Genomic DNA, 22,223 nt, shown 5'->3' with positions numbered 1-22,223 from the left:
AAACTACATTCGTTATGGACCTGTGATACCTGGAAGTGATATCTGATGAAGAGAATCAAAGGTAATGGATTATTTACATAGTATTTTCGATTTTAGATCTCCCCAACATGACGTCTAGTCTGTATCGCAACGCGTATTTTTCTGGGCGCAGTGCTCAGATTATTGCAAAGTGTGATTTCCCAGTAAGGTTATTTTTAAATCTGGCAAGTTGATTGCGTTCAAGAGATGTAAATCTATAATTCTTTAAATGACAATATAATATTTTACCAATGTTTTCTAATTTTAATTATTTAATTTGTGACGCTGACTTGACTGCCGGTTATTGGAGGGAAACGATTTCCTCAACATCAATGCCATAGTAAAACGCTGTTTTTGGATATAAATATGAACTTGATAGAACTAAAAATGCATGCATTGTCTAACATAATGTCCTAGGAGTGTCATCTGATGGAGATTGTAAAAGGTTAGTGCATCATTTTAGCTGGTTTTATGGTTTTGGTGACCCTGTCTTTGACTTGACAAATGTACTGTCCTAACATACTCTAAATTTATGCTTTCGCCGTAAAACCTTTTTGAAATCGTAAAACGTGGTTAGATTAAGGAGATGTTTATCTTTCAAATGGTGTAAAATAGTTGTATTTTTAAAAAATTGGAATTTTGACATTTATTTGGATTCAAATTTGCCGCTCTTGAAATGCACCTGCTGTTGATGGAGTGCACCACGGGTGGCACGCTAGCGTCCCACCTAGCCCATAGAGGTTAAAGAGATGGGTGGGGTTAAAGCTTAAGAGGGTGTGAACGATGCTGAATGGGTGTAGACAAAGAGCTCTCCAGTACGTACAAAAATATTCAAGGACCATTTTCTCAAAAGTGAGATTACAAGTTTATCAACTTTCAAAGCAGAATTACTTTTCCATTGTTCCTCAACTGTAGTGTATGATATACCATTTTCTAGCTCTGAGTCTCTACTTTTATCCAATTTAAAAAACACAATTTCAAATTTTGCTACATAAGACCTTATCGAGCTGGTCGGTCACATATTGAGTGCTATCTCAGTAGGAACATCTGGTTGAAATGACAACCAGCTTGGCCTGCTGAGATGTCTCTTTTTGAATGCTATAGTCTACTGTGGTGTGACTATCATGCATATCTAGAGTGGGTGTTTCAATGGGGCACTATGCATTTTGTATGTATTATGATCCCCAAGCCTGCAGCTACTATTCCTGGGGTCCAAACAGGTTTAAAACAGTTGCATTACAACAAAACACAACAACAGCCTATTAATAAAAATATACATCATACAGGACATTACATTATTACTCTAATATTACAGATTTACAATATAAAATACACAATACCACAACATTGCAGTGTGTGTGTGTGTGTTAGTGTTAGTGTTAGTGTTTGTGTGTGTGTGTGTGTGTGTGTGTGTGATTGTGTTTGTCTCTTCACAGTCCGTGTTGTGCCGCTAGGTGTTGTTTTATCTGTTTTTTAAATCAGATTTTACTGCTTGCTTCATTTACTTGATGTGGAAGAACGTTCCATGTAGTCATGGCTCTGTGTAGTACTGTGCATTTCACAGAGTCTGTTCTGGACTTACGGACTGTGAGGAGACCTCTGGTGGCATGTCTTGTGGGGTATGTTTGGGTGTCTGAGCTGTGTGTTAGCTGTTTGAACAGACAGTTTGATGCCTTCAACATGTCAATACCTCTCACAAAGACAAGTAGTGATGCAGTCAATCTCTCCTCTACTTTGAGCCAGGAGAGATTGACATACATGTGATTGGTATTAGCCCTCCGTGTACATGTAGCTCTCGTATCAGTATGGCAGATTTGAGCACTAACAAGTGGTTCAATTGGTAGATAGTGGCTGTACAGTAACATGCTATACATGACATCGGAGCTCTGGCTCTGCGCTTCACAGAGCTGTATGGGTTTTGACTGACAGCTTTTCTGAACTTGAGCACTGCGCGCAACACGACATTGCCACCATCCCTCCCGGTTATTGGGTAAATATTTGGTTGTCTGAGTGAGGGAAATGCTGTATATTTAAATGACTCAATGTATTTTAAAAGATGAGACATTGAGGATTATAATAAATTACGCTTTGACATCATACAAGCAAGCCAAACACCCGTTAGTTCAAATGTGCACTTCACATTTCCAAATCATAAAACTCATGCCATGTACAGTGTCAACATTTATGATCATCATGTTTGGTGTACAGTTATGACATGGTGTCATACCCTGGGTTGTTCTGAACAGTATGAGCCCATGTTTGTTTACGTGAAGAACAATTTGCCACGGCACACGCACCAGAATGCACTCATGAGTCCTTTCTTTGCACACTTTTTGGTGAAAGCATAAGATAGTATTTTATAACTTAGCTAGACATGTTGGCAATATAACAAGCTTTCAAATCATGCCCACCTGACCCAGATTGTGATTTATAATGGACCGTTTTTGGATTGAGTAAACAACAACAGTAATTGTGTGATGGTGGGGATGCAGTGTTGTGTTCCAAACAAAACAACTGCAAGTGTGCTTGCTCTAGTTCCTCAACAGCACAGCTAGGAGAGCTCAAAAAAGTACCTTATAGTTGAAGACTCTTCCTTGAGTCATAAAAGTGCATTGAAATTGCTTAGGAACTGTGCAGACTTTGGAGACACCAGTTAGTCCTCTCACAAACCCTTGTAATTTTGTTGGTTGGTTTTATGTTGCACCTACCCCGCATCTTCCAGGAATAGTCTTATCATGTTACTGAATGTATCCAGAGCATTTTCAGATTTCGTAATCAACAAATGCGGTGAAAGGTACAGAAAATGTAATATGCACATAAAATAAACAGTGTCATGTTTGGATTCAGTCTTGTATCATGTGAACTGGTGTGTACTCAGCTTTGGTCTAATAATTTCCAGTTATCTCCAAACTGTTCCCTTTCAATTGCAACCATGGTTATGCATATGCTTTTCATGCTTCCCTCCAAGCATGAAAGTTCAGAGTTTGTTGTTGGCATGTCATGCATAAGTTTGCTAATCTTACCAATGAAAAAGTAATTCAAGTATTTGGCAATGTCAGATGGTTTTGTGATGAATAAGCCATCTGATTGAATGAAGGAGGGTGCTGAGTTCACCTTTTTACCCCAAATTTCATTTAAGGTGTTACAAAGCTTTTTACTATGATCTTTTATGTCATTTATCTTCGTTTCATAGTACAGTTTCTCAAAATGTGTGGTTAGATGGTAGTTTTTACCTACTATTGAAGCCACTTTCAGCTACCCTCAGCACATAAAGCAGGTATGGTCTATATGACTGACTGACTACGTGGTGGAGGAAGTGTTTCTGAGATGTCTATGTAATACTTCCTCACATCGTTAGTAAGCCCCCTTCCCACATAGCGTATTACATCGTTTCACATGCCATACTTTATCCACACATTGGGACTCATTGTAGAGAGATCTGTCAACGTGCACACTTTTTTTGGTCCCCCCCTGTCACGACTTCCGCCGAAGTCGGCTCCTCTCCTTGTTCGGGCGGCATTCGGCGGTTGACGTCACCGGCTTTCTAGCCATCGCCGCTCCATGTTTCATTGATCCATTTGTTTTGTCTTGTTCCCTGCACACCTGGTTTACATTCCCCAATCACATTGCATGTATTTATTCCTCTGTTCCCCCTTATGTCTTTGTGTGATATTGTTTGTGTTACGTGTTATTTTGTGACGCGCCAGACTGGTGTTCTTATACTCAGTGTTGTTCACAAGGTATGTTTATTTGTTAAACATACATTTTGTGACTGTTTACACGTTTTTGCACTTTTGCCAATTGGCTGGAGGTTTTGACGCAGTTGCGTCCATCTGTTGGTTTCTCCTGCCTTAATAAAGTGTGTGCCTGTTCACAACCCTCTGCTCTCCTGCACCTGACTTCGCTACCAGTACGCACACCCTTGACACCCCCTCGTGCTCCCCTCATGCAAGGCTGACAGAACAGCCCCCTCAAGGTGCCAGGTGGGATGAATTACAGTAGCCCTGTGGGACAACTTTATATGAAACACCTCTGTGCCCTTTACTTGTTAAACTAAAAACCCCTATCCTCGTCAACCCAAACCCCTAAACCCCTCCACCTTGGCTTCTAGCTTCCCGCTAAGGTCAGGTATGGGGGGATGGGGGAAGGAGGGAAGAAGGGGGCTTGTGGGGGATACAGCAGGGGGACTGGTGGAATGGGGATGGAGATATGGGGGTATTTTTATTTAATTTAACCTTTATTTACTGATGAATGATCTTGAGACTGATTCCCTGACATGTCAATGTTTTTAATTTGCTGTTTTTGATTTTGTTATATTCTTTGTTAATTCTATGGTTTTTACTAGATTAATTGTAGTTTTTCATGTTGTTTGTCTGTAATTTTTGTAATGACTTGGCGCTGCCTATCTTGGCCAGGACGCTCTTGAAAAAGAGATTTTAAATCTCAATGAGCCCTTCCTGGTTAAATAAAGGTTAAATAAATAAAATAAATAAAACATTTAACTAGGCAAGTCAGTTAAGAACAAATTCTTATTTACAATGACGGCCTACCCCGGCTAAACCCTAACCTAGATGACACTGGGCCAATTGTGCGGCATTTGTGATACAGCCTGGATTCGAACCAGTGTCTGTAGTGACAGCTCTAGCACTGAAATACAGTGTCTTAGACCGCTGCGCCACTCGGGAGCCTGAGCCCACTCGGGCAACTGGGATGTAATTACAGAGGGAAAGCCCTGCGATGGAACATTAGGCAGGACAGGCAGTCAAGGATACAGCTACTGTATATGTTCCCTTTTATTTCATCAAAGAACTGTGTGTTTGCTGAGGAAGGGGCCAGGGGCTGAGGAAGGGGCCAGGAGCAAGGAGCTGAGGAAGGGGTAATTGGCTGAGGAAGGGGCTGGGAGCTGAGGAAGGGGCCATGGTCTGGGGCTGGAGGGGACTAGGGGGGCCGAGGAGGAGAGGGATAGGCAGGTAAAGTGGTTGTTACTCGGTAGGTATTACTGCCGTATTACCCTGATTCATCTGGAGCTCTGTTTGAAACATGTTGAGCAAGCTGGCCATCTGACGCGTGCTATCGCTCTAGTGACAAATGATTGGGAAGATTTTAACGCTAATTGGTGTCTATAAAGTATCATTAGCCAAATCAATAGCCTTGTGTTTGAAACTACTGCCAGTTTATTTTCCTTTCATTCATATCAAACACAAATCTGCTTTCAAATTCGCTAGACTGTATCCATGGGCTCCCGAGTGGCGCAGTGGTCTAAGGCACTGCATCTCAGTGCAAGAGGCGTCACTACAGTCCCTGGTTTGAATCCAGGCTGTATCATATCCGGCTGTGATTGGGCGCACAATTGGCCCAGCTTCGCCGGGGTAGGCTGTCATTTTAAATATGAATTTGTTCTAAACTGACTTGCCTGGTTAAATAAATCAAATCCATCTCTCAGTGTTGATGTGATAACAACTAATTAAAAGCAGAATCTATGATTTCACAGCCAAGTTCGGTGGACAATTTAAAAAATGCCTGTCTCCCTATTAAGACCCAAATATCAGACTGTGACCTGTCTGCGGAAAGGACTTAGGGATATTTTGTCATGACTACCACTTATCATCCTGCCATACTCTGAAGCTCTGGAGAGGTAATGTGTACATTGGAAAATTGTTTCTGCTTTGAGCGCTTAACCTTAAGGCAGGGTTAAGTGGGTCTTACTAATGTAATAAGAAAAGTAAAGTGAGTGAACAGTGAAGTCATTCAGCCATTCACCTTGCTCAAATTAGCTGTGAGATTGCCTTGACGTTTTTTCTGTCTTTCATAATGCATTTTTGTAACAAAATAGGGTTGAGTTTTGTATATCATCAAGCTAATATATTTTGTCCTTCAACAGTTGAACTGACAGGCTACAATCTCATGCAGTTAAACATCTTATTTTGACTTGAAAGCTGAAAACAGTATGATACTCCTTCACTTCACAGTTGAGTCTTAATCTGTTAATGGTTTGCAGACGTTCGTATCCCATCTCAGACAGGGGGACCAGGCATAGGATTGTGTTTTTGGAGCAAGAGGGGTGCATGTTGACTTTGGGCTGAAATGGGGTTTGTCTGTCAGGAAACTTTCCACAGATTTACACTGATTGGATTTTCCAAAATCTGAGCCAAATTCTGTTGGATTAATCCTGGTCCACTGAGGATCCTCCTCCCAGGTCTGTCGCCATCTCTGTTTCAATGCTTTGAAATGCATTCTTCCTTCCTTGTTTACTTGAGGTAAGCACAGATTTGAAGTCTACCACCCCATTAATTTCACTAATCCAGAAGGATAGCTCAGAAGGAATGATACCTATCTGAAGTATTAGAACTCTGCCTTTGTCTGGCTGCTCAGGGCCTCATGGTTGGGTTCTGGTGCAGAATGATCTGGCACAGCATGGCCTACCCTGTCATGCCTGGTGTTGAGCCTGCAGGAGCCTCTGGAACTCATCTTCCTTGATCCTCCTCAGCAACACTTTCCAAATCAAATCCAAGTTTATTGGCTGTGTACACAATTTAGAAGATGTTATTGCGGGTTCAGTGAAATGCTTATTTTACTAGCTTCTAACAATGCATTAAAATGTCAAACAAGAACACAAATAATCAGCAAATAATTTTTAAACATAACAAGAAATCAAGAAATGTCGGAATGAATCCAATTAACAACCCAAATAGCACTGCAACAGTAATCCAAATGCAATCTATACGTATATACACCGGATTAATTTACATATATGTACAGCAGTAGATATATTAGAGTGACCTACAGTTGACGTTGGAAGTTTACATACACTTAGGTTGGAGTCATTAAAACAAATTTTTCAACCACTCCACAAATTTCTTGTTAACAAACTATAGTTTTGGCAAGTCGGTTAGGACATCTACCTTATGCATGACACAGGTCATTTTTCCAACAATTGTTTTCAGACAGATTATTTCACTTATAATTCACTGTATCCAATTCCAGTGGGTCAGAAGTTTACATACACTCAGTTGACTGTGCCTTTAAACAGCTTGGAAAATTACAGAAAATTATGTCATGGCTTTAGAAGCTTCTGGTAGGCTAATTGACATAATTTGAGTCAATAGGAGGTGTACCTGTCGATGTATTTCAAGGCCTACCTTCAAACTCAGTGCCTCTTTGCTTGACATCATGAGAAAATCCCCCAACATTTGCCAAGACCTCAGAAAACAAAATTGTAGAACTCCACAAGTCTGGTTCATCCTTGGGAGAAATTTCCAAACGCCTGAAGGTACCACGTTCATCTGTACAAACAATAATACGCAAGTATAAACACCATGGGACCACGCAGCCGTCATACCGCTCAGGAAGGAGACGCGTTCTGTCTTGGGTGAAAAAAATACTACATTGTCTTACGTTGATGACTTTTTGCAAATCCAATCAGTGTTCCACCTTTATTCAATGTCATCACATTGAAATTATGTGGAAACAACGTTGACTCAACCAGTTTTTGCCCAGTGGGTTATGTCTCTGGAAGGAGATCCTCACCCTGAGCTTGTCTACTTTATTGTCCAGGGACTGAAAGTTAGAGAGAAATATACTCGGAAGCGGTGGATGGTTTGTTCACCACCTGAGTCTGACCAAAACCCCACTTCTCCTCCCTCTTCTCCGGGAAGTTCAAACAAAGGATCCAAGTCAGGGAAGTTTAATTTCTGGTTGGATTTCTGGTGAGTGAACACCGATCTAATATCCCAAAAAGTTATTTTCGGGTGTAGGTAATAATATTAGAAACATTCTGTCCAAATAATGTAATGTAACTCCCTGTCCAAGAAACCCCAGAACCCCCAGACTAACAGCTCACACATGACACTCATTAAACAACTCCAAGCATCAAGAAACACCCTGATCCTCTCAGTCTCCCAGGCTGCTTTGTTTCTCTCCTCTCTCCCTCTATCTCTCTCTTTCTCTCTCTCAATCCTTCACAGTGTATTTTATGGTTTCTACAAAGCCAGACATCTTACTTGTGTGACATCCAAGCCAGTATTTACTGAGGATACAGTAGGATCGAAGGACGGAAAGTCCTCAGTTGAGCTCCCCACCAGCAACCCAGCCTGCCCTTGACTCTGTGTCATTGGGTTGCAACCCTTTTCACAGTAGCTCTACAGTCAATAGTAGTAATCCTTAATAATATGGAGCCCCCTATAGACTCAGACAGACAGTGAGGGGACTTGGCACAGCGGACTAGGCAGTGGCCGAATCGTAAACATGGTGTCTTCAGTTGGCCAACTCTCAGTCCTGTCTATCAGTGCCTGCTCCTGGTGGTTTGACACGGCTACTGGTACCACCTCATCTCAGCTGAGTGTGAGGGGACTAGAGGCACCACACAACTGACCAGCTAACCCCTGGCACCAACACCGCTGGGCAGGAGACACAAAGCTAACCCCTGTCTCTGAGCAGTCTCTCTGCTGCTTCACAGGCACTGGGGGAGAACTGTCACCCCCAGTCAGAATACCAACAGTACCGCCGTCCTACTGCCGGGACTCAGCTCGGATTCTGAAGAAGCTCATCCATCAAATCTTCCATATAGTGTCATTGTGTTTCTTCATGCTTTTCTTCCACCTGACCATTCTCTCACTGCTGATGCTGATTGATCAACATACTGGAGTTCCTCCACTAATATACTGTAGTTAGAAAAATATTTATTGAGCACTATTGATAATTGTTAGCTTGTGGTGACAGTTTGAAATGTGTGAAAACACCCCCAGAACATTTGCTAAATAAGCCCCACTGTGTCTCAACTGTGTTCAAAGGTCATTTCCATCTGCTGTAAAATCTTCAGCATGGACCTTTCCAACCATAGGGAATGGAAGTGGAGGAGGTGGGGGTGGGGGACATCCCTCAGTTAAATCTCATGTCCAATTAGCCTAAGTGTTATGATAAACAGATGATCATGACTACGCACTAAATCTCAGGCTGTAGGCTATAATGTCCATATACGCACACTACTTACAACTAAGAAATGTATTGGGCAAGTATTCTGAGGAGTATAGCCTGCTAGTGGGGATATTGGAATAGGTTAGTGTAGTGTATAAGGGTCACAGAAGATCTGTGTAGTATGTCAGTGTTTGACGCACACTGTTCTGGTCTGCACGTCACATAGTTCGGTGTGACCCTGTCAAACCAAGACCATCGCTCAGCAGCCCAACCCTGACCACAGACCAACTCTGACCCTGCTACATACAAGAAAAAACATTCCATCGTCTAGGAAGCCAGACAGTATGAAAAAACCCACCGGACACTAATTTCAATATTTTATACATAGCCTCTACTTTACTTTAAAATGGATGATACATTGATGTGAGAGAGAAAGAAAAAGGAAAAAGGACAGACTTAATAAGTAGAGTTGACAGTTGGCTGGGAAAAGCCCCAGACAAGGCCTACATCACCACAGTGGCAAATTCCACCAGCTCCTGTCCCAGCCCCAGTCTGCTGTCTGCAGGGTAACACTGAACCTGGTGCGAGAGGGAACAGTCCTCTCCCTGTCCTCCTTCTATGTACTATTATCCTATCCCTGCAGTGATCTGCTACTGTGGCTCTTTTCGGACTGTTTACCGTTCATATCCATTCATCATTTGGGCCCAAGGGGCCATGGGATCTCAACACACACACATAGGCAGGTAAACATGCACTCACGCACGAACAAGAGACGGATGGATAGATGAAGAGAGAGAAAAAGAGAGAAATTGATGGAGAAACACAGGACACACTCTTACGTTTCCTCCCCTGATGGAAGCTGTGGACAGTCTGGGCACACAGGTTCACTTTATGGCCACTTACAGCTGTTTGTTCCGCTACTCCCCTCTCCTTCTCTCCACCCCTCCATCTCCACCTCTCCACTCAAGCTGTTAATACCCGTCTTCAATAGGGTCACGGTTACCCAGCAACATCCTCTGCCTGGCTGTATTCCTCCCAGCCAGCCTGTGTTCGTTCCATAACCAAGGATTCTAATAATGAGCGTGGATGGCTGGGTGAGCAACATTTGGGGCCAGAAAGTTTCCATTGACACTCACTGCCTGGGCCTTTGGACAGGAGGTATCGACATGGATAATATACTCACTGTTGGAGCCATTCTAACCCTATCAATGGCACTTAGAGCCTGTTGTTCTGTCTGTATCAGTGTTACAAAGAAAGAGAGAGACAGAGAGAGCGGGCGAGAAAGAGAGAAAGTGTTCGATAGCATATATGAACCCTTTACTGTATTGAACACTGCCCTAAAGGACCTTAAGGGCTGTATAAATGGCCTCTCGTTGGGCACAGACAACCACAGTGGCAGTCATGTTTGACTAGTCTAGCCATTTCTTAATCTGAGGTTTATCTCCTAAAATTCCTCTCATATTGAACACACACATTTACACACACACACACACAGATCGAGAGAGAACCATCCACACCCCAATAAACTAGTCTAGTTTATACAGGCGTGATACGGTCATTGGTTCCCAGGAAATCCTCAGATATTTTCCCCTCCTGTGGTTGAAGTCGGAACAGAATGTGTACTAACTCGCAGTTTTCCCAGTTTCCTAGAAACTTTCCCCGATCACACCCCTAATTAAGAAGGAACTTTCTGTGCTCCTAAATGCCGAAACGTGACCATAAAACAACCTCTGCTCAGAAAGAGAGAGGGAAATCTCCAGGAATCACAATCTCCGTCTGCATCCCAAATGGAACCCTATTTCCTATAAAGTGCACTACTTTTTTGCAATTCTTATGACCAGGACTACTTTTATTTACAGTGTCACAGACAGAGCTGGGAAAAGCAGAAAAAGGCTGAAAAGTGGAAAATGAAATTTAAAAAAAGAAATTTTATTTGTCAGAATGTTTGGCTTGATCATTGACCACAGCTGGATGGTAACATATGGGAGCTAAAGCTTCTAGATAACATATCATAACTCTACAGTCATATAGCAACAACCAGATATACAGCTATAACTCCTTACATTAGAGGCCCTGGGTATTTTGTTGACATACCGTGTATTCGGAAAGTATTCACTTTTTCCACATTTTGCTACGTTTTTTTCTTCATCAATCTACACATAATACCACATAATGACAAAGCGAAAACAGGTTTTTAGAAATGTAAATGTAAAAATAAAAAAAACTGAAATACCTTATTTACATAAGTATTCAGGCCCTTTGCTATGAAACTCGAAATTGAGTTCAGGTGCATCCTGTTTCCATTGATCATCCTTGAGATGTTTCTACAACTTGATTGGAATCCACCAGGGGTAAATTCAATTGATTAGACATGATTTACAAAGGCACACACCTGTCTATATATGGTCCCACAAAACCAAGCCAAGAGGTTGAAGGAATTGTCCGTAGAGCTCCGAGACAGGATTGTGTCGAGGCACAGATCTGGGGAAGGGTACCAACACATTTCTGCAGCATTGAAGGTCCCCAAGAACACAGTGGCCTCCATAATTCTTAAATGGAAGAAGTTTGGAACCACAAAGACTCTTCCTAGAGCTGGCCACCTGGCCAAACTGAGCAGTCGGGGGGAGAAGGGTCTTGGTCAGGGAGGTGGTCAAGAAACCGATGGCCACTCTGACAGAGCTCCAGAGTTCCTCTGTGGAGATGGGAGAACCTTCCAGAAGGACAACCATCTCTGCAGCACTCCACCAATCAGGCCTTTATGGTAGAGTGGCCAGACGGATGCAACTACTCAGTAAAAGGCACATGACAGTCCGCTTGGAGTTTTCTAAAAGACACCTAAAGGACTCTCAGACCATGAGAAACAAGATTCTCTGGTCTGATGAAACCAAGATTGAACTCTTTGGCCTGAATGCCAAGTATCATGTATGGAGGAAACCTGGCACTGTTATTCAGCGGTAGGGACTGGGAGACTAGTCAGGATAGAAGGAAAGATGAACAGATTAAAGTACAGAGAGATCCTTGATGAAAACCTGCTCCAGAGCGCTCAGGACCACAGACTGGGACAAAGGTTCACCTTCCAATAGGACAATGACCCTAAGCACACAGCCAAGACAAAGCAGAAGTGACTTCGGGACAAGTCTCTGAATGTCCTTGAGTGGCCCAGCCAGAGCCCAGACTTAATCCCAACATCTCTGGAGAGACCTGTAAATAGCTGTGCAGCGACGCTCCCCATCCAACCTGACAGAGCTTGAGAGGATCTGCAGAGAAGAACGGGAAAAACTCCCCAAATACAGGTGTAGCGTCATACCCAAGAAGACTCGAGGCTGTAATCGCTGCCAAAGGTGCTTCAACAAAGTACTGAGTTAAGGAGCTGAATACTTATGTTAATGTGATATTTCAATTTTTTTATTTTCAATACATTTGTTAAAATTTCTAAACACCGGTTTTTGTGTGTAGATTAATAAGGGGAAAACATATTTAATAAATGTTTGAATAAGGCTGTAAAATAACATAATGTGGAAAAAGTCAACGGGTCTGAATGCTTTCCAAATGCACTGTATATGAAAGAGAGAGCAAATATATGATGCATGTGGAGAAGAGAGGGCCCGGCCAATGTGTTGCAGACATAGACAAACATGTTGTGGTCTGTCTGTTACAGAACGATTATAGAGTCTATCAGACATGTTTTTCTGTCTGTACAATCTTAGAAAAAGGGCTCCAAAAGGGTTATTCGGCTGTCCCCATAGGATAACTCATTTTGGTTCCAGGTATAGCCCTTTGGGGTTCCATGTAGAACCCTCTGTAGAAAGGTCTATACCTGTAACCGAAAAGGATTCTAACTGGAATCAAAACGGTTCTACTTGCAACCAAAAAGGGTTCTCCTATTGGGACAACTGAAGAACCCTTTAAGGTTATAGATAGCACCTTTTTTCCTAAGAGTGTAGGGGAAGTGTCTGACTGACTGACTGACTGACTGACTGACTGACTGACTGACTGACTGACTGACTGACTGACTGACTGACTGACTGACTGACTGACTGACACACACACACACACACTCAGGTTGTTGGCCTTGCCTTCCCATGGCTAGCAGGTTGTGTTTTCCCTATGTGTCGTCTGTTGGGGGAATCAGATCAGTGTGAGTGTGATAACCAGACAGCTTGTCATTACCTAAGAGGCTGATCGCTGTGATGTAACAATACTGTATGCCATCGCTACGGCAACCTGGATCTAGCTGCTTACTGTGACCCTGGAAACCAGGCCTGACATAAGTGAGCTAATCACCTGCAAGCTGGTTCAGACGTCGGTCTCTCTATCTCTCTTCCATCTTTCTCTCCCTCTTACTCTCCATCTCTTTCTCTGTATCTCTCTCCCTCCATGTCCCAAACAGTTTACCAAGTGAAGTCTTACTCAAACATCTTTTACATTCCACCTATTCGATACATACTCTGCTCTTCAACCCCCCCCCCCACCCTTTCTCTTCACTGTCCATCCTACTACATAAACTTAATCTGTTGCCTGCAGACAGACAGAACATACACCATACATATCAGTTCCATAACCTCAGCAGCATTGATAACACTGTATATATAATGTTCATTGCTATTATGAGTTAACTATACTGAACAAAAATATAAACGTAACATGCAACAATTTAAACATTTTACTGAGTTACAGTTCATATGAGGAAATCAGTCAACTGAAATAAATTCATTAGGCCCTAATGTATGGATTTCACATGACTGGAATACAGATATGCATTTGTTGGTCACATACCTACCTAAAAAGGTAGGGGCATGGATTAGAAAACCAGTCAGTATCTGGTGTGACCACCATTTGCCTCATGCAGCATGACACATCTCCTTGATCAGGGTGTTGATTGTGGCTTGTGGTATGTTGTCCCACTAATTTTCAATTTCTGTGCAAAGTTGCTGAATATTGGCGGAAACTGGAACACGCTGTCATACACATCGATCCAGAGCATCCCAAACATGCTCAACGGGTGACATGTCTGGTGACTATGCAGGCCATGGAAGAACTGGGAAATCTTCAGCTTCCAGGAGATGTGGGGCCGAATTGTGTACAGATCCTTGTGGCAAGGGGGCGTGCATTAGCATGCTTAAACATGAGGTGATGGCAGCGGGTGAATGGCAAGACAATGGGCCTCAGGATCTCATCACGGTATCTCTGTGCATTCAAATTGCCATCAATAAAATGCAATTGTGTTCGTTGTCCGTAGCTTATGCCTTCCAAAATCATAACCCCACCACCACCATGGGACACTCTGTTCACAACATTGACATCAGCAAATCGCTCGCCCACACAACGCCATACTGCCGTCTGCTGGTACAGTTGAAACCGCGATTCGCCCGTGAAGAGTACACTTCTCCAGCGTGCCAGTGGCCACTGAAGGTGAGCATTTGCCCACTAAAGTCGGTTACGACGCGGAACTGCAGTCAGGTCAAAACCCTGGTGAGGACGATGAGCATGCCGATGAGCTTCCCTGAGACTGTTTCTGACAGTTTGTGCAGAAATTCTTTGGTTGTGCAAACCCACAATTTTATCAGCTGTCCAGGTGGCTGGTCTCAGACGATCTTGCAGGTGAAGAAGACGGATATGGAGGTCCTTTGGCACTGCCAAATTCTGCCAAAACGACATTGGAGGCAGCTTATGGTAGAGAAATTGACATTAAATGAACTGGCAAAAGCTCTGGTGGACATTCCTGCAGTCAGCATGCCAATTGCAAGCTCCCTCAAAATGTAAGACATCTGTGGCATTGTGTTGTGTGACAAAACTGCACATTTTATAGTGACCTTTTATTGTCCCCAGCACAAGGTACACCTGTGTAATGATCATGCTGTTTAATCAGCTTCTTGATATGCCACATCTGTCAGCTGGATGGATTATCTTGGCAAAGGAGAAATGCTATTTTATTTCAGCTCCTGAAACCAACACTTTATGTTGCATTTATATTTTTGTTCAGTATAGTACACTACTTTTTGACCAGGGTACATAGGAACCAGTGGGGGCTGCTGAGGTGAGGACGGCTCATAATAATAGCTGGAACGGAGTAAATGGAATGACATCAAACAAATGGAAACCATGTGTTTGATGTATTTGATACCATTCCCCAATGAAGGTGCCACCAACCTCCTGTGATAGGAACTCTGGTCAGAAGTAATGCACAGAACAGGGAACATAGTGTCATTGTGGACGCAACCCAGGTTATGAAAGTGATCCTAGATGATATTGATCTTGTCTTTAACTTCTACAGTTTCATCTACTAACTTCGTACTCCACAAGCAGAAAAAGGTATAAGAAACGGAACAGAGGTGAAAATGTGAGACGCACATGAACGCATGGACGCACACAGATGTGTCGGCATTCACACACGCAAACATGAACATACAGAGCGACTGCGGGCGAGAGACACACGCACAAAGAAGATAAGATAGCACAGAAGCAACACCTTTACCACTTACATGGTAAAACAGGAGAGTCAAATGTTATTTCATCTTTCTCTTACTGTACCTTGTGACCTGTCTTTCATAGGAGAGCAGACGTTGGAAGCCTCTCTTAACAGACAAACATGAAATCAGTCAACTACCCCCCACAGATAACATGCTCGCAGTCAAACCCCTTTCTTTACTGCCCTCCCTGGTACCAGACCACACAACCAACGTATGATAAATATTATCGAGAAAAAGTCCTGCTCTTGGTTTCCTGCTTTAATATAGACTGGATATAAAATCTCAGCTTCCATTTCGGTATTTACTGTAAACAAAAAGGGAAACTCTGTCAGAAAAGAGTAATGATTTTTGGAGCTGAATCAAGACATGGCAGGCATTACACGGTATTGAGATTTTCTGAAATACTATTGCTTTCACTGGCTTTCTTAGCTGTTATGAGTGTTAGGAGAGCTGCCAAGCTGAGACTACTGTTGGGCTAACCAGTAGGACAGGCAGCAAGGCATCGCAAACAGCTGAAATGACAACTGGACACTTTGGTATCGAACGCAGTTTGGGTTGTTCTGTGTCCTCTAATTGGGTAGTGTTATCTGACACGTCAAATAGTGGACACGGTACAACCCAAATGTCGTTTGATACTTTGGTCCTCATGGACGGGAGCTGACCCTCCTAGTCTACATGTGTATGACCACGACTAACTCTAACCTCCAGGTCTACATGTATAAGATTACTGTACAATTAAGATAGGCTAGTATAGACCCCTGCGGATCTGCACTATTTCCCCTCCATCAGATAGCAGGGACTGACTGGCTTGTCTCTTCATCTCCTTACTCCTCCATGCACCCTCTGGGACTTCCAGGAAGATTTTAACCCACTTCACCACAATTTGTTTCCAAGTTTTCACCGTAAAGCTCTAATTATTTTCATTTCTGAAGATTCTAATTTATTTCATGTGATGAGTGATTCATTTATGACCCTCATTTTAAGGTCAACTCTGTTACGTGAACTGAACTATCATTTTAATCAAAAGAAACATTGAACATCTGATAGTCAAATCATAGTGTAAAAGCAGGTGGGCTGGTTCTACTCTTTTTGGCCATTTTCTGGTGTTTAGCGGTGGAAAATTGAGCGGGTCGGCAGAAGGCGTCACCAATAGATAGAATGGATAGAAATTTTGAAAATTCTCCCTGTCACAAGGGGATTTATGTCTGATTTAAGATGAAATTGTCAACCCTGTTACGGTCAACCCTGTTACTTTATTTGGCACTTGATAGCCATTTACTAGTCTTTTTTTCCACTTTTTATAAATAAAAAAAATGCTTTAAGTTGAACATGTGCTCTTTATGACAGAATGTTAAAATGAGGTGAAATAAAAATCCCCAAGTTACACATCTCAAAAGGCACCGAAGTGGTGGAAGGACCCTAATGTGTGACACTGTGATTCTGTAGCAGCTGAGGCTGTGACTTCCTGCAAACCTCTCAAGCTGGTGTTCATGAAACATTCGCTGCTGTGTGATTAACATTGTCTCTACTTTTGTTCTGGAGGTGTCTCCGTTGCAACTTATAATAAACCAGATAGATCCCCTTTACAATGCTCCATGCATGTTTAGTACACAAACACAGGCCTTGTCTAGACTTGACAGTTCATGCAGCTTTTGTATTCTGATCATGGAGATGTGATCATGGAATTCCTAAAACATAGTGCTTCTACACCTACATTTAAATGTGTCTACCATGTCCATATTGTGTTCCGATTCCCTTTTCAGTGCTATATTCAAATGCCAGTATGCATTCTGCAAACAGTGGAACACGCCAAATCTGATAACACAAAAACAACTTGGTGGCAGTTGCCTAACTAACCAGCTTACCTCTGTAAGTAGCCAGCATTTTTCTAAATAAGCTATCTAGCTGGCTAGCATTTATGAAGCCAGAAAACACATTCCTCACACGCTAGGAACATATTTCCTCCAAGTTTAATGAAAAGGTGTGCCTCGCTCACAAAACAAGTTTTCTGGAGACTTGTAGGCAGAGTGCTGATGACATCGCCCATTGTATGCGCATTCGGTGTCACTTCATATGTTTGCATATTCATTTTGCACGCCATTCTGTTGGCTGGCTTCCTGAAAACTACCCTACAGGGCACACTACCTAAGTGTAGTGATGATGAATTGTCCCATTGTCATTCTTACAGGAGACACATTTCCAGTCATTCCGCCGGTATCATCTTGTCGCCAACTATACAATAGTCATTATCATTTGGCCTCTGTATGGTGAACTTCTGTTTATACCACCACACGTTAATGCAGCGCGAATTTAAAATATTGAACATATGCGGTACACAGAACACACCAGAGCCTAGTGCGGCATCCTAACCATAGCGTTACGGAATGCTCTCCATTGACAATGAATGACTTCCGCCAGAACGCTAAGAGTTTGATGCATCTGGTGGACATAAAGCTTCAAGAGGAGAAATCTGCACACAATGTGTCCCTGGCTAAGTCTACAATTGACACTTACATGCGACATGCAATCAGAATAAGAAGATCACATTGAAAAGACAAAAGTCGCATTGAAATCCACACACAATACATCCCTGACCACCTCCTGAAGTGGTCAGCCAGATCTCAATACAATGCGGCCTGTCTTTTCAATGCAATCTTCGTATTCTGATAGCAGAAGTCGCATGTAAGTGTCAAGTGTAGACACAGCCAGGGACACATGCAGGTTTCTCCTCAGTCTGGATGGGTTTCTCCTCAGTCTGAATGGGTTTCTCCTCAGTCTGGATGGGTTTCTCCTCAGTCTGAATGGGTTTCTCCTCAGTCTGAATGGGTTTCTCCTCAGTCTGAATGGGTTTCTCCTCAGTCTGAATGGGTTTCTCCTCAGTCTGAATGGGTTTCTCCTCAGTCTGGATGGGTTTCTCCTCAGTCTGGATGGGTTTCTCCTCAGTCTGGATGGGTTTCTCCTCAGTCTGGATGGGTTTCTCCTCAGTCTGAATGGGTTTCTCCTCAGTCTGAATGGGTTTCTCCTCAGTCTGGATGGGTTTCTCCTCAGTCTGGATGGGTTTCTCCTCAGTCTGGACACAATCAGGCTACTGAAAGCGCATACAATGGGCGATGTCATCAGCCCACAAGTCTCCAGAATATCTGTGTTTTGGGAGCAAGAGGAACCTTTTTTATTAAACGTTCTAGGAAATATGTTCCTAGTGTGTGAGGAACGTGTTTGCTGCCTTTATAAATGCTAGCCAGTTAGCTGGCTTATTTAGATTAGTTATGCTAACCTGTTTGCGATCCCTTTAGCTTTGCTAGCTAGCTTGCTGACTAGTTACAGAGGTTAGCTGGCTAGTTAGGCTACTGCCATTAAGTTGTTTTTATCAGATTAAGCGTGTTCCACAGTTAGCAGAATGAATACTAGCATAAATAAAAATAATAATACATTTGAATATAGCTCGGGAAAAGGGAATCCGGAAACAATGTGGACACGATAGATTTAGGTGTAGAAGCATTACATGTTCGGAATTCAATGATCAGAAAAAAGAGCTATATGAACTGTCAAGTCTAGGCCCCTGATGACCTCCTGAAGTAATCAGACAGATAATCTTAACAGATCTGAACACAATCCGACCACAATGCGATCTTCGTATTCTAATAACAGAAGTTGTATGCAAGTGTAGACACAGGCACAGAAGTTGCTGGTCACTATCCCATCAATATTCCCCATTGTGCTTGTGGAGATGGTAACCAGCCTCACTTTTAAAACAAACAAAAGAAAAGAAAAAATAAGATGTGGCAAGTAGTTTGAAAAAAATGTCAAACTGAAATCATACTCAAAGACGCCTGTTTCCAATGAGCTTTTATCTTTCTCAGCAAAATCAAATGGTTTACAGTTTTCAATGAGCTACAATTAATAAAGGACTGGGTGTACTCAAAGAAAATGGCCATGTAATCAATGATCCAACTCCTTGTGACTTGGCAACCATACAGGAAGTACTATTTGAGGAACAAGAAATAGGGTAAGTAGAATCAGCGTTAAGCTCTTGACCTGCAGTGAAGGAAAGTGACGACAGGACAAGAGCAGGTTCCTCAGGGGACTAAGTGGATCACAGACACTTTCTTCTTTGGTGGATTAGCTACTCATCCTGCTGGGCCGCCCTGGCGGAACTAGACCAAGTAGGTATTAACACAGTGACACAGTTCCTCTCAGCTCTTCTCCACTCAGCCTGTCTCCACTGGCTTACCAGTAGATAAACTATACACACTCCTCCTGCTCACAGAAACAGCACTTGGTCTCCACGATTCCATGAGTGAGTTTTAATAAACATTGTGAACAAGTCAACAGCCTACAGCTGTTATTTTGCTCTGTGTTTACTTTACATATCTGCATGTGTATTAGTTTGTCAGTGTGTGAAAGGATCTGTGCCTCCTTGTCCGTGTGTGTGTGTGTGTGTGTGTGTGTGTGTGTGTGTGTGTGTGTGTGTGTGTGTGTGTGTGTCCCTCTGTTCCAACACAATGGAACTGTAAACATTAGGCAGTATTTTAAGACTGGCAGCGCTTCATGCAATGCAGAAATGCAGAATAGTGTGCAGAAGTACAAGAATGGCCATGCATGGTTCTTCCAGCAGTACTACTCTTCTCTTGGCTGTGGGCTAGAAGTGAATATGGCCAAGCAGGCTTTTGTGTCCCTGCACTGGAAAGGCCTTGTCCCTGTCCCCTCTCTACTCTGCTCTGTATATCCTTGGCACTGGGTTCCCAGCACTTATCAATGTGCTACGAGTGCTAGGGAAAGGAGCGGAGAAGGTCAAATAGGGAGCTTGCAAAGAACCGCAGAGTTTGTTCACAGACAGGCCTAGAGACAGAGACAGAGAGTGAGAGAGGAAGAGCGATAAAGAGAGCGACAGAGAGAGAGAACATTGTGGCCATGCAGGGACTGGTGAAGGGAGAGACGGAGGGATGTGGGACAGAGAGAGGACCAGGAGACGGAGTAGAAGGAATGGTGGACAGTGAGGTAAAGAGTTCATGCCAACAACAAATAAGGACGATGGAGAGGTGTATAATTTTACAGCACAGAGCACAAAAAACAAAGATGAAAAGACAAAACAAAGAACAACTCCTCCTAGTTTCCACACTAACCGTTTGTGTATACATGGACAGTATATGTTTATACTGTATGCGTTTGTATATACAGGGTGTGCATATGTGTGTGTTTGTCTGACAAGCACTTGCTTTATAGGGGTTAATCCATTGAGTAGACAGAACATGGGTATGGTACATAACTTTTATCCCTAACATGGCCGCTACAGCCACTACATCTCTGAGAGACAAATACATTCATTCATATTTCTGAATGATGTCATCTCTGCCATCCAAAAAGCTTTGCCCTGTAATTAACAATTTTCTGGCTATAGCACAGTAGTTGGCTGCAGTAAATGCTGAGGGAAAGGATGGCAGCGTGGAGAGGTAACATAAGGTCTATATGGCCACAGGAGCTGACTGGTTTATGGTTCATCTCAGCCCAAACCAGTTCAAAAAGGACAGCTGGATGAACCGATTATACGGCCATTAAAAAGGCTTGTTGCTCCAAGTCATATTCAGTTGCCAATTAATTGGCATGGCATAACATGGCAAACACTGTTAGGCTGACAGCTACAGTGTCAGAATCAATTGGATACAAGCAGGTTTGTTCCATTCATGTGGAAATGGTTTGGTGAACCACACTTGCGTGATGAGTAACATTGCTTGAGAGCAAAGTCCCCAAGCTCATACTTAGGCTTCAGCTCAACAGGCTAGCACAGTCTTGTGTAATGCAGTAGACCTTGGTTCAGGTCCTTTAATGATAATGATACTATAGCAAACCCAGGTCGCTGGAGTGAAAGGCAAACACCATACACATCGTGCCAATAGGCTTAACCCACTTGGTGGGAATTATAACGTGGTTCATATAGCGAGGATCAGTACATTTCCCCCTCCGAATGGCAAGGCACGTCCCCGTGCTTCAACTAACCTCAACCCCCTCACACGTCCCGGACTGTATGTTCCGATGGCCCAACGGCCGCCATCCCACTTCTGACACCAATGTGGCGTTAGAGGGTCCACTCCTCAGCCAGTTAGCTAACTAGAAGAATGATGAGATGGTTGCTCAAGATTAATAGGCGAACCAGGTTTAAATGGCTTCAAAATACAGGCTAACAGAGGGTTAGAAGGGTTGCCCATAACAATAAACTTATCTGGCTCACTGTAGAACTCGGTGGAACTCAGATGTTATTGCGATCCATTCAGTCTCGGTCTGTCTCACTCTGACCCCCTTCAACCACCAAAACTAGTGGCCTATCAGCTATCTGAGCTATGGGTAACTCCTCCCCCAGACTCTTGTGTTATCAGGTGTGTGTGAGTGAGTGAGAGAGAGATCAGGAGTGGATAATTAGTGTGTTTTTCCCAATAATCACCCATCAGGATCCTCCAGTGAAGAGGCACTTATTTACTGCTATGCTTGAAATAGGGCAGCAGCACTGAATGGCACTCTGTATTTGTAGCATGGTCCATCATGGACCAGTGAATGGGAATCACTGTGATTGTCTGCAATAATTCTCTCCAGAACCAATTGACGTGGCCACATCATCACTGAATTAGGAGAGAGGTTATCATCATCATCATTACAGACACTAACCTGTTATGAGGGTTGGTCTGCAATAACCCGTCATCAAAAGTTGTCCCTTTATGCATATCCTGATTGAAAATCAGACCTATTAGATCAAATAATTGATCGTGTCATATCAAACAGAGGCATGACCCCATGCCAGAGAGATGTTATAATAAATAGTGATGATAAGTT

This window comes from Salmo salar, chromosome 14, assembly GCF_965601325.2.
Source record: "Salmo salar chromosome 14, fSalSal1, whole genome shotgun sequence".
Taxonomy (NCBI): domain Eukaryota; kingdom Metazoa; phylum Chordata; class Actinopteri; order Salmoniformes; family Salmonidae; genus Salmo; species Salmo salar.
The sequence above is the reverse complement of the archived record's forward strand: the minus strand, read 5'-3'. Positions refer to the sequence as shown.